This window comes from Vidua chalybeata, chromosome 10 (assembly GCF_026979565.1).
Source record: "Vidua chalybeata isolate OUT-0048 chromosome 10, bVidCha1 merged haplotype, whole genome shotgun sequence".
In the NCBI taxonomy this organism is placed as follows: domain Eukaryota; kingdom Metazoa; phylum Chordata; class Aves; order Passeriformes; family Viduidae; genus Vidua; species Vidua chalybeata.
Genome location: NC_071539.1, coordinates 16,506,006 through 16,520,572, shown reverse-complemented (window position 1 = coordinate 16,520,572; position 14,567 = coordinate 16,506,006). Strand labels below are relative to the sequence as shown.

General features: G+C 38.3%; 1 long non-coding RNA gene across 1 annotated transcript in view; it reads left to right on the top strand.

Annotated features, from left to right (window-relative positions):
• Positions 1–14,567, top strand: part of LOC128793051 (uncharacterized) — a 111,347-nt gene that overhangs the window by 92,180 nt on the left and 4,600 nt on the right. Inside the window, exon 7 of the long non-coding RNA XR_008432647.1 lies at positions 7,347–7,417. This is a non-coding gene — a long non-coding RNA (uncharacterized LOC128793051). The remainder of the gene's footprint in view (positions 1–7,346; positions 7,418–14,567) is intronic.

Below are 14,567 nucleotides of genomic sequence, written 5' to 3'. Positions count from 1 at the left end.
CCAAATTAAAGAATCGTCCTTTAGTTCAAAGACTGAAAAATAGCAGACATCTAGATGGAATAAAGGTTCATTTAACATAATAATCTATTAAAAAAAATAGCATTCATCTTCCTAAAATACAGCTATTAAAAAAGTCACTCTTTTTGTCACAATTAAAAAATAAAAGAAATTAAAATGTTATAATTAATATTATGGCTCAGTGGAATGCCGCACATAGTTGCAGCACAGATTTTGCCACAAGACAGACTTTTAAAATTGAAGCAATATTTTGAGACCATATTGCACACAAGCCTAAAACTTGGAACATTTTGACTAATTTCATTTTGCATGGGCCTTATCAGAGTCGCAAAAAACATCAAAGGTAAATTAATATCTGGAAATTCCTGTGTAACTTACAGTTTTGCTGAAGAAAAGCCATGCACACAGCTTGAACTGGTATTAATAAGTGTACAAAAGAATGCATTATCCCTTGCAGTGTATATATATAAATGTTGGCTATACCTATGGGTTTTTTGGAAGTAGTGTTGTCATGGTTACCATTCAGCTGTTTTTATGTTTTAATATGCCTTGTTTTGTAAGGTTGAGGTTCAATTCAAGTTCATGTGAAGCAAATCAACTGAAGTTTTCAGACGTGGTCTCTAACTTAATGTGCCTTGTTTTCTGAAAGGCCAACTTGCAGTACTTTTGGCATGACTTTAAGAGATGTCAAGCACCCTCAGATGCAGCAGAAGCCAATGCTCTGTATGCAGTGACTGAGTCATGAATAATCTGCCAAGCTGCACAAGCCGTGACATTCTTCTTTTGCAAGGCTATAAACCCATTTCAGGTAGTATGGGGAATGTTTCTGTGCCCCTGCAGGCCAAACCTACCACTGTTAGACACTAACTGAACAGCGTGTCATTCTCTCAGCAGCCTTTATTTATTTGTCTGAAGCTACAGGAATGCTTGACTGTAATGTAAAACATAAGCTCAATTCCTATGTGCAACATCAATATTCCAATACTTTTGTTCCATTGAAACATAAAACTCCATTTCCCCTTTCCCTTTGCAAATTTCCTTATGTTCAAATGTTGGGGGTGGATGGGTGTAATATGAAATTTGCCTTTGTTAGTTCATTAAAAAGCTGGGGTTTCAGCTCCAGCTGAAAGAGAGACTCCGCAATAAACTAAAAAGAAAGAAAACAAAAAAAAAAACAAAAAAAACACAAAAACAAACAAACAAAAAAAAACACAAAAAAAAAAACAAACAAAAAAAACCCACAAAAAATAAACAAAACAAAATAAAAACAAACAAAAAACCCAGAACCAAAACCAAACAAAAACCCAAGCAAACAAAAATCACCTCCTGTCCAGGGCAATTGAGCATTAGCTCAGCTCTGTGTGGGGTTTGATTGTCAGTCTCAAAGAGACAATCTCAAAGAGACAAACTGACTGGTAAATGCTTTTTGCTTTTCTATGGAAGCAGAAGAACCTGCTCTTCAGAGTAGCCTTTTTACCTTATTAGCCTTAAGAAAAACCTTTTCATGGCCTCCAGCAAGCCACCTGGATCTGCAGAGGACTACAGAAATTGCTCTCATCTTGCTTTACCTTTTCTCAATTTACCTTTAGCTGAGCAACCTGGCAAGGAGGTGTCGATAATTTCTGTGGTGCAGTGCACAGAAGTGGAGCCTGCTGACAGGTAGCTTTGTGGTAACACTCCAGTATGCCTAAGAGCATATTACATCCAATTTAAAACTAATTTAAGTATTGCCTGCTGTCGCCCTGTTATTTTAAAACTTTTAAAGGAACTTTCTCTTTGTTATAAAATTGGGAGAGAAAGGGGTAGGGGAGAAAGAAAGTTCTAGAGCAGTATCTCTGTGTTCTAGGTTAATCTCATACACAGTCTTTCAGCTTTTATTATTTTTAGATTTTGACTCCTGTTCTCTCAAGAGTGGGCACAGGCAAGCTAGCTGCACACACTGTGTTCCTCATGGCAGGTCTTCCTCTGTCTTGAGCACTCATATTCTCCTAGGAGTGCTCAAAGACTGGTTTATTTTGCTCTTGATTGGTGTCTCTGGTTTGCTTTGTTTCCTTGGGGACATCCCTCTGCAGTAGGGTGCAGAATCATCTCTTTTCAGATTGTCTCTATGCATCCACACATCTCATAAGTGCATAGGATGCAGTTGTTAAAAAAATCCTGCCCTTTCCAAGAGCTCCAGAAGATTTCTGAGGCACCAATTTAGCCAAAAAAAGAAAGTTCAAAGTGTAGGGCACAAAAAGCAGAATAAACCACAAAGAGAGCCAGGTTTGCACTTGTGTTGTACAAATCTGTGCACGGTCCCCACACACCTGTGTGTACACAGACATTTGGGTATGTAGGAGTCACATGTTATGGCAATGTCACAGAGGGACATAATGAATGGTATCATGGGCTGTAGAAAACACACTCCCACCCCCTCACCTGTGTTTATTCAATTTATTCTTTTCTCATTCTTCTAGATTTCAGGGACCTATTTAGACAAATAACTAGTTGATATGTCATTATATGTGTGTATTTGTAATTAGAAATACTCAATCCTATATTTTTTTTAATCAGACATCTCAAACTTATTTCATTATTTGATTTCACACTGTGAATTCTTTCTGGCTGTTCACCTGTTCTGATACTAAATGGGCCAGTAAATTATAAGCTTTATCTCCTAAACCCTACAGTTAATCATCAGAGAGCTGAAGATGAGTTGTAAGCAAATTGGATTGAAGGAGGCTTTCTTGGCCCCTGTTTCCAATTCCAGGGTATGTTCAGGTGAGTGGAAAATGTTTGCTGCTAACCCCAGTGCAGAGCTTCCAGTTGGTTGCACAGGAGATCCACTTCCATACCCTTGATGGTGTGGTCTGTGGGAGGAGGAAGAGAGCTCTGAGGAGCTCCTATTTGTTATGCTGTGGGCTCTGGGGCCTGGAGCCATGCAAAACAGCATTTGAAATGTCACTTTCTAGGTCATAAACTCAGTTCTAGGCTGCCTTTGAAGAGCAAGCTCACCTGCTTTGCACTGTGTTAAACAATGAAATGATCAAGGGCTGGCACTGCAGGGTCAGCCTTCTCCTCCAGTGAGTAAGTTCAGGTCTCCATGTGTGAGAATGTTTTTATCACAAGCCCCAGCTTTTTAACAGGTTATTAGCAAAGCGCCAGCAGGGGGTCTGAAAAATGAAAACTACTTTTTGATTTGTTCATTAAAATCAAATAATTATTTATAGTTTAACTGATCAAACTCTCTACTTAAAAAAAAAAAAAAAAAGTCCTCATTCTGTCTGCTTGATATTAAATGGTAAAGCAGCACAGGAGTGAAAATACCCTGGAGCCCTTTATCATCTTCATTATCTTCACTGGTGAAGTGAGTGAGTGAGTGGAGAGGTGTGAAATTCCAGCAGAGAGGAACATGCTGTTTTAAGAGGAAGTGCTGACATGCAGGCTACAATTAGACAAAAAATGACTGCTGACATTTAAAAATCATTACAGAGAGGAAATTGTGAGTGTAATTATGTCATCATTGACACTGTTCAAGTGTGCTGATGCATTTTTGCTGATCAAAATCAAGTGTTTATATTTGTAAATAGAATGCACTTAGCAACTCTATCAATGGAAATGTTCTAGCCAAGAACTACAGAAAGTGAAGCCAAGTTACTCTCACAAAACTTATTTTTTCCTTTTTATTGATTTTCAGTATTTTGATCTGAGAATAATTTCTTGGTAATAGAATTGTTTCTTGTTATTTAGTATTTTGGATAACTGATTGAGGCTTCTTTGTAGGGTTGTTTTGGTTTGGTGTGATTTTTTGCACAGAACAATAGGAATGGCCATTCTAGAGCAAGTCAAAAGTCCATTTTGCAAATATGTGTCCTGTATGACACAGTGGCTATCACTGGAGGCCTACAGAAGAATATAAGAGAACAGTAAATATTTAATTATATTAGCTATACCAGTCTCACAGTTTCCAAAATCTGCTGCTCAGGGATTTCAGAGACTACTCCAAAAATCAGAATAATGAAATCTCTCTGACTGGCTTTAGAAATAGTCTGATACTGGAGTCAGTGCAAAGGGAGACATGACGTCAGCAGGAGGCAAAATATGTAAATGTTATCATTTACTTGGAGAAGAGGAGTTTGTTGACTGTGCAAATACTGGATTTTTTGCACTGCATTATTTAACACAGTGCTGCCTTGAGCCCTGTCACAAGTCCTTTACCTATGACATACGTCACTCGATGACAGGGAAAAGTGACCAATCTGTGATAGATACAAATGCTCAGTTCAGAATGGGCAAAATATGTGAAGGAGTATGCTTCTGGCTGATTCCAAAACTGGACATTTTTTTTAATCTTAGAGATTTTGAATATTATATATAAATACACTTTATAAATGTGCATGCAGAACTGCTTACAAAGGCTCTTGATGGAAGAAAAGGTCTTGGCTTCTAAATTGAAGTATCCCCCCAAAAAATGTCTAAAAATGCCAGTTCTCCTGGGGACGGCATTTTGTTCACAGTATTCTAGAACATATTTATGGTGGAAATTATGGAAAAGACAAAAAGTGTGAACAAGATAAAAGATGCTTAATAAGGGAGTTCTCTACAGTATCAACATAGTTATTTTTGAAGGCTGTGGCAGAGACAAAAATATGAATATTGAATGTCACCTACTCAGGTTCATATTAACTATTTCTCAGCCTGCATCTACTGAGCTCCAGAACTCCCCTCAGTATGTCGTTGCTATTTTTATAAGAATTGCTTTGTCTGTGCCTTTTCTTTCCGTTTTTTAGGGGTTTTATTCAGTCCTCACTTTATTGACTTTGCCCTTTGGGAAAGGGCTTTTTTACAATCCACCCATTAATTTTCTGGGTGTCCTCCTGCAGCCAGCTTTTCTTCTTTTGACATTGGGTCCATCAGTTTCCATCAGTGTCCCTGTTGTCTGGATGTCAAAACATATATCCAGTCAAATTGTGTTAGCAGAATAATGTCAAGCAACTCTATAGTCACCACATCAGCGAAAGAGCTGCTCTCATGATGTCATTTTATGATTGGATGAATACTTAATTCATTTTTAGAGTTATAAGGATTTCCCTGTCAAAACACAGAATCCTTTGTGCCATAGAAATGGTAGAAATCAGTAGTTAGGGAACAATCCACACTGGGTGTCTTGGGAGAGACCAGTCCCACAGGTATTTCAGATGACTGCTTATTGCAGCAGGGAATACTGAAGAACTCATCCAAGAGGGGGCCATAGAAATATGTCATAGGGCTTCATTAGAGCATAAAAATATGACAGAAAGGATAGTGTTATGTTACTGTGATTTCTATTATAACATTTATTTATAGGCTCCTTTCATCTTTTATCTCCCTTTTCACTAATTCAGACCTTTCTAGATTTATTTTTTTCCTTTGGAATCAGTGTTTTCCATATGTTACCTTAGTGGAAAGCTTATTTAATTTTAACAAGCTAAGGAAAATATATTCTCCCTGTTTTCTGCTTGTTTTTGAAAGACAGAAATTGAAACAATTCTTTCTCTGCACAGTAAACTGGAGCCACATACCTAATCTCTTTAAAAACATCTTTCCAGAATGGCTGAACTCTGAAGCTCAGCCATATCTAATAATTAGTGTTTTTAGTCTATCTCTAAGCATATTTTAAAAACATCACTTTGTCTGAAATTTTGATAAACACAAGATTGACAGAGCATTGTTGAGTATCAGGACTGTAAAGTAATTAGATCCCCACTCCTACCAAAGGAAGGCAAAGACAAATCCGTACCAATGAACCATGCTGAGCTCACCCAAAAGTGAGGAATTCAGGACCAGTTCAAGATCTGACCCCAAAAGCAGTAGTGGAAGGGTCTGCAAAGACCCTCTGGATCATCAGCAGTGAATCAAATTTGCATGTTGCCTTTGCTTTTAACTTAATGATGGTGAGGTTTTGTAGGAGATTTTATTTTATTTATTATTCTTAATTTTAGGTTTTTGTTAAGACCAGGATGAGTATTCCATAACATCCAAATAAAATGTATCCACCTGCACTTCTAAAGACCTAAGGTCTAACCAGAATCTTCTTTGAATTACCTCTTTGAACACCTAGAATCTTTCAGTCTCTGATGTTAGCCCCTACAAAAGCTCCTGGCCTCTGTAACAAAGCAGTCTGGGCTCCCTTTGCATCACCTGACAACCACAAGTGGTGTTGGGCTCAGAGTCTTGATGGGGGCTTTGCATGAGGCAGAAGGGAAAACAATCCTGCTTCCCAAATGAGACACTGCATCAGCACAGATATTAGAAAAAATATGGTAAGTAATAAAACAAGGAAGTCCTTGGAGACTGGAGGGTGTCTCCTTATATTGTCTGCCTTGCACAATATTCTGTATAGTTTATGTTTTCATTGCAAAACAATTTGTCAGCATCTTATTTGCCAAGACATTGTCACTATAACATAATGCAAGTCATGAGCTGCTGTCTGACAGCCCAATCCCATAAGCTGTGCCCTTTTATGCATTAAGGACTCCTTCAACAACAAAAATAAAAATATCTATTTTCCCAGCAGTTCCTCAGACTGCTCACACAGTGAGGTGTGACCTGCAAAAGTTCCATGACAAAGAGTAAATTGAAAGACACCTGCAGTGTTGTTTTCTTGCATTGAGTATTAGCAACAAAGCCAGTGCAAAGCAGTAACAATGCTCCGAAGAGTGATTCTAACTGAAGGACTTTGGGTACAGCAGTAGGAGAGACCATGGAGCAGTTACAATAATCACTGCCATCTCTCACCTGTTTTGATTACATGGAAGGATCTACCCTGTCACCTAATCAGACAGGGATCAAATTCTAAGCCCTTTAATCTCTCTTGTGAGTAAGTATCTATCAAATCTGTCTTCTTTCATCAAAATATCAACGTAGGAGATCTACCAATACACTTAAATAAGACTGGAAAATCATTAAAACAATGGAGTTCTACTGCTTCATGCTATTGCTACATGTTCAGTAACAGTAACAGAAAAGGGTGTTGCCTGATTTTAATAAAACATATTCTAATAAGAATTATTGCTTGATCCATTCCATTTGGAAAGGCTTCAGCTGAGCCTCCAACTAAGTTACACTGTCATAAATGAGACTACAGCAGTCTCCAAATCTGTTCAATCTTAGAAAACCATGCATATAACATGCTCTTTCTACTATACAATGACTTAAATTAATATATGGCCAAAATGTAGATAAGAACATGCAGCAGCAAGTACAATGGCTACTGTGGGTAAAAGAAGAACAATTTAAAATGGAATAATATGGTTTATCGGCTAAAGATCTGCAATTTTTAAAAACTTCATTCTTTTCCCCTACAGTAAAGCACAACCAAAAAGAAGATCTGGAAATCTGAAAATATGGAAGCAGAATAACAGTCCATCAAACAACGGTAAGAAAAGAAAAATATAGTATCCAAATTTCATTGTTGAAACATTTTTGATTCTGAAAATATTGGTAATTAGCACACTTAAGTTTTATTAATTAAACTTCAATTGTTATACATGTGAAATGAATTATGCAACCTGTAAATCTTAATTACATTGTTAATTGCAATAACATTATGATCATTTTGTGATGCCTTAAATCAAACATGTTTCCCAATTTTGGAGTTGCTCAGAGCTGATGGCATTTTGAATATAACACACTGCTTGTACATTTTAACAGAATTTATATCATTAATTATAATATTTTGATTAGAGTTTTAAACACTAGTATCCATAAACCAGAAAAACACAGCAGTGGGTTTTTTTTCTGGATGCAATATGATTTTAACACTTAATGCAGGAAACACTTCTGGTTAAACAATTGGTATTAATTATGAAAACATGCATCATTCATGCACTGGGGGTTTATGTCCATCACAACAGGGAAGCAGCTTCAGATTGAGACAGAGATGCAGTTGGCAGAAGCAGCACCTGTAGTGAAACAGCTCAGGAGACTCAGGTGTTGTCATGCCAGGGCATTCGTAAACCTGTTCACTGTGCTCAGATAATGTAAGTCAGGATTATTTAGAGACATTGAGACACTGCATCAATTTTATGTCAGATGAGTGTCTAGCTTCTCTTAGCATCAGTTCAGCCTCAAGTAATTAATTTAATTATATCAAGTAATTCATGTAATTATAAGTAGCCTCAGCTACTTACAATTAAATGTTGAAAGCAGTCATTGACATGTCTGGTGAAAGCAGCCCTGCAAGAGGGACTGAAAAAGCCATCGTAGCCCATAACCAGGGTAAGGCTGCATCTAAAGTTCCAGGCTCCAGGTTGAGCACATGAATTCCAGAAAGTTTTAAATGACAAAACAGATTGCTGTTAGATGGAGCTCTGAGAAGAACCAGAAATCTAGAAAACACAACTTAAAAGGCAAGATTGAATAATTAGATATAATTACTGTGAAGAAGAGATACCTGGGATAACAGTCTGCATACACAGAAAAGGCTGGTATAAAATGAAGGAATTAGCTTGGCAGAAAAGAAGTGAAAACAGCACAATTGGCAGCAAGAAAGAATTGTACTGGACATTATTAGGAAAAGCTTTGTAATGCTAAGAACCAGCCCAGGCACAGCTTGCTCTTTGCAAAGCTATGGAGATGCTCTCTCACCAGGGTTTTAAGAACAGACTGGACTAATGTCAATCAGAAATGAAGCAGATATGGCTGGGCCTATGCTGGGGCAGTCCTTAAATGACCTTTTACATCCTCAGCATGTTAAGTTTTCTAGAATGCAGGAAGTCTTCACGGTGCTGCTAATCCAGAAAATCTTGCAAGAACTGGCATTCTGTAATGCTCTGCACTATAGGAGGAGATGGTTTTCCTGTGGACAATCCACAGCTCCCTGAGGAGTCTGCTGAACTGTGGCACTTCCCTGGGCAGTGGCTGCTGCCATCAATCTCATACCTATGTCCAGTATCCAGCTCTGGATTATATTATTAAATAAGGCTGTAGTACAAATCTTCCAAACACCTCAATCCTAGTCAGACCTTACCCTGAAGTGAGAGCCACAACTTACAAATACAAAATGTTATTTTTCTATCAGCTTTAGTGATATCCAATGAAGTTTGAATAGTTTTCCAACGACTGAGGCATGAAAAAGCCAGATTGTCCTCTCCTCACAGAAAGATAACTCATAAGTGACTCCACACAAAGGTGTGCAGTCTTAGACAGAGGCAAAGCTGGTGTAGGTGGGTGACCTTCACCAGAGCCTGTTTGCTGCTGTGAAAGGGTGGGACACAGCAGATCCTTTGCAGCCCTGGTTCTGGTGAAAGATTTCATTGTGCTCTTCAAGCTTGCTACTCCACAAGGCAAAGTTCAGGTTGTGCTTCAGTGGGATCTGGGAAGCCAATTCATGCACTGTGCTTTGTGTCTATTTTAAGACCAGGCTCTTCCCTAGCCTGCCTTACAGTAGTGAGCCAAATTCCCTTCAAAGCTGCATTCAAATGTGCCTCTTGGGCTAAAGGGTCTAGTAAGCAAAATAAATCAAAAATTAAAAAAAAAAAAAAAAAGGCAAAGACAAATTAATAAGAAGGCTTCAAAATCAAAAATGTCTTTGTTTTGTTTTGGTTTTTTTTCATCTGTATTCAATTCAGTATTTCAGGAGACAGATTTAGGGCAGATTATAGGTGGTGCAAACAATTCCCTGGCATCACTCTTTTTTCTTCTTTAAGAGAATGTCTAACTTCCTGCTCTGTAGAATAACTCCAGCGCTGATCACAGGAAAGATCCACCAACATATTCCTGTTGCTGGTTGGGTGATCTAGTGCTTTATTTCACTGCAGCTGAACATCTCTGTCTTCATCAGATGCTTCTCAGCAGTCTCTTTGTACATGAGTTTATAGAAAAGCTTTTCAAATCATTGAAAAGTAGAGCAAGTAGGAATATGCCATGAGTGTACTTGTAGGTAAAATTAAGAAATATTCTGGTTTGATTTCTAAAGATTGGCTACAAGCCCTGCAGCTGAAGTTCTCTAAATATGCTTTCAAAATAAAAAATATTCACTAAATGCCTCTTGAAAGAGTAAATAGTCAAAGCAGCTTTGAGCTTCATTTGGTGCTTCACTTGCAAATGGTTATGTGACCCAGCCTCACACCTCAGCCTCTAACTCTGCAACAGATCACCTCAGCATAGTGTTACAGGCTTTAACCTTGCCCTGCCATTCATTCTTAATGTGGTCACGGCTTGATTTCTTATGGCATGCTAGGACTCCTGGCCAAATTTCATTGCTATCAGGGAAAAAAGTCACACTGACAAACTGAACATTTCCAGTGCAATTACAGGAATACAGAGTGACTTTTCACTCCAGAAACACGTATATCCACACACACATATGTGTATATAGACAGACACACTCATATGTGTGTCTAATATCTTGCCTTTATGGTGCATTTAAAAGTTGCTCTTCTGAGAGAAAAGCAGCCATTCCCCTTGTCAGAGAGCTGCAACTCTGCCAGTCAGTTCAGTCTGAGAATGCCAAGTGAGCCATTTGAGACGTGTGATCTTTCAGCTGCACAGCATCCCATTCATCAAACACTTCAGCAATGTCATATGTAAAGCTGGAAAAAACAGAAGCTGCAGATGCAAGAAAAATCAATTAGCAGGAACACCCATATAAGAAAAAAGGCCTGCACAGAATCACCACATTGCCATTCTGAGTTTCCTAAAGCTACCTCCTCCCTTCTTTTGGGTGATCTTGGAACACATTCTGTAATTAGGATGAGAGGATAGAAGTGTTCTAATCCCCTAATTAGGCACTGATAATTTAATAGAACACTGCAGAATTTAATGTCACTAGGTAGCACTAAGCACAAAGTTGGCATTATATCCTTTTCTCCACTCCCCTGCCCCACCAAAAATTTCAGATATGGCAAGCCTCAATGTTAGGAAAGAGGCTGTTATAGTTTGCAAATAGTTTCCATCTGGAAGAAGGCGCACCCAACAGAATTCAAACAATGCACACTGCAATCTCAGTTACAGTGGCATAAATTAGGATCAATTCCACTGAGGTCAGAACAGTTATATCTGGGAGACACGTGAGGATTGAGGCTAACTAACTGCAGGAGAGTCAGTTCTCATCTCCTCTCCATAAGTCAGGCTGGCCCTAGTTTCCAGTTGGACTCTGTCCACATAGTGGGCCAAACCTGGCTTTAAATGTCAAGAGAATAAATGTGGAGATACTGATTTTACTGGAGCTATTCCCAATTACAGTAGTGCAAAGTTTGACCCAGAGACTATTTTTATAGATCCAGGCACTGAGCAGTGGCCAGCAGTTGACATCCCATCATACTCTGGCCTTGCTGGACTGGAACATTCAGAGTACAAAGGCATTTCTGTGTGATCTGGAATACCACGTTTCAGACCCATGTTTGATCACAATTATTTCTCACTTGGACGAAGGCAGCAATTCCCAAAATAAAGTGCACATGTGGAGCACACTTATCTACCTAGTTCCTCTCCTCCCCCAGGAATATTTTTCGACTTGTTAACTACTGGAACCTGATCCTCATGTAATACAGGAAATGTGTAAGGGTGATACCAACGACCTTAGCAAAGTGCAAGCTGTGAATAGCCCTGCTGAAGCTGAGCAGCCAGAAAAGAAAAAAATGTTGGCATGCCAGCTGTTGACTGCTACTGCAGGTGAATGGCTTTTAGAAACATTTAAACCAGTTGGAGTATAAACAGGCCAATCCTTACTAACGTTACAAAGGTGAGAAAGAAGGTAATAAAGCCTAAGAAGTGCAGTGACCACATATAGTGACATGAACAGCAAAGAGCCTTCCTTGGATGGGAGGAAGGCAGAGTTTAGCAAGAGGCTACAGAAACCCTGGTGTGAGCTGTAAGGGTGATGGTATGGGTACTCCAGGAGGAGTACTCTCCTGGGTGGAGAGGAGGAAGAACACCAGCTCAGGGCCTGAGGTCTGTCTTGCCACCTCTTCTCCCAGAGGGGTAAATGTGGCTCTGCACAGCTGAGTGCCCCTTAGGGCAGCAATTATAAGGGGAGTGAGAAAGGTACTTGTATATGTATATACAATATATAATTATAATAATTATAATATATACGTGTATATATGTGTACACTTGTACAGTGTATATGAACAAGGCCCAATTAAGAATTCTTTCCCATTATTTAAGGTTAAACTGATGCAGAGTTTAATGAACCACTGCTGTCTGACAAATAATAAATACACCCCACAAATGAATTTCAGGGTTAGTGAGACTCTTCATGAATTTGAATGGAATTTAGCAAATAGTCCCAGATGAAACAATGCAGAAAAAATCTAAAATGTCAAAGCGCTTCATTTTAGTACTTTCAAAAAGGAGCGGTTCATTTTAGAACTGCCAAAACACTTTCAAAAACTTTCAAAACAAGCTTTTAATCTGTCCATTTTTAAATTGCTCTAAATTTTAAAAAGAGAAAGAAAAAGCTTTTAAACATATGAAACAACCCAAAACCAAAAATTAAGCCATTCTTTTGAAGTAAAACTAAATATTTTGGATTGAAAAAAAATACTTTTCTTGATTATTTTATTTTGCCAACTATATTTCAAAACTCAGTTTGACCAAAATTAAAATGCAATTCTGAAAAAAAAAATAGTTGTTAGAACCATTAACAAATATCTATAGACTCAGAGAGTGGTTTAGGCTGGAAGGGACCTTTAAGAGCCATTTATTCCAACCCCTCTGCAATACACAGAGACCTCTCCAACAAACCAGGCTGCTCAGAGCCCCATCCAAGCTGACCTTGAGTGTTTCCAGGGATGGGGCACCCCTCTGGGCAACCCGTGCCAGTGTTTTACCACCTTTGTTGTAAAAACTTCTTTCTAATCTAAATTCAAGCATTACCAAGCTTCTGTTCTTGGTAATCTACTGCCCAATTAAAGTCTCTGAGTTTAATGGAGCAGAGTGAGGCCCATTACTTTCCAAAAACTATTTGAGCTTATTGATCTGTTTTTAATTGGAAAATCTGAAAATATTTGATTTTATAACAGTAAAATAACAAAGGTTCCATCTGAAAACTCACAGTAAAAAAAAATTGAACATGCAAATGGTAAGTTTAGGTACTTGAAGATATGACTGCTCTCTGCAGTGCTGTATCAGAATCTGTGTCTGCTTAACCTGATCCTGGAGCTTTTTCCCAGCCCAAGGTCCTTGAGCATCCCCACTGCCCTGGCTTGCTAGGCAAATCCTAGTCTTGCAGGAGTGGAGTGGGATATCAGCTCACACCCCAATTCTGTTCCACAGCAGCACTGCTGTCATGTGTGCTCAGACACTCAAAATGTGGCACTTTTGAGCCCCTCACAGAGAGCATGGGAATGAAGCACCAAACTCCCATCCTCCTGAGAGGATCCATACTTTCAGCCAGAAATACTTGGCTTGCAGGTGTTTGGCTGTCTGATGAATAGCTCTAATTTTCTACAGAAAGCAGATACTTTTTTTGTGGAAAAAATATGCTCACAAACTTTTCCTTTAAGGAACAGATGGAGATGGAAAAATTTTAACCTATAAGATATAGCAACATGTGTGGTTTCCACACAGCCCTCAATCTTTTCTGCATGTCCACTGACTTGCCTTGCTATAGGAAATTGCACTAAGGGTGATTGGCTTCAAGCCCAAAACATTGTCCAGTTTCTCAAGCTCTATCAATGGATCTATCAATGATGTTTCCATGTGTGGACCTTGACTTTTCTCAAATAAAAGAGAATGTTCTACCTCCTGTTAGAGGTAGAACAACATGCTACTGTACTGCATGTCACTGGATATTATGATCCAAAGGGAAGAAAAGGGTGTTTGCAAGGCCCTGTAGGCACAAAGAACCCAGAACAGTTCCCCAGGAAAGGGGAGTCAGGTTTTGTAGCTATCTCAGAGGTATGAAATATTTTATTACCAACACACATATGCAGACATTCTAGACTTTATTTGCTTCCAAAATAAAAAGACATATTATTGCAATAGCAAAAGAAATTCATCTGTGTTTGAGGTTTGTTATGATTTGAGCAAAAGGAAGGAAATCCAGGGTCAGAGATCACTCCCTCCCTACTGTCTATCACAACAGGTTACCATCCTTAATTTTAGCCAACTTTGTCATATTGGAGGCTTGATCCTTAACTTTGAAGATTTCCCCCTTTCTGGAATTAAGCCAAAACCACAAAATATTTGAAAACACAGGGCTTGATGGAATTGAATATAATTTTTCTCTGTGAAAGTAAAACCAAACTGAAAATGTTTGCCCTTTCAAAAGATGCCTTTAAAATTGACATATTTCCTTCATATTTATATTGGCTCTGGTTATTTGATAAAAACTGTAGGAAATGTATTGCAAAATACATTTGCATTTGTCTTTTTAAAAGACAAATAAGGAAACTTTAATTTTTAATTTTTTTTAAATATATCCTGCATTATTTTATAAATGCTTTCCAGATTTGGCTTGACACTGGATTTCAGGATTATCTGAAAGTTAATTCAATGATACTTGACTTTGGCCCTCCTTTTTAGCATTTTGATGTACCATTGCTAATTGATTTTAGTGTTCTCTTCAGGAATATTTGATA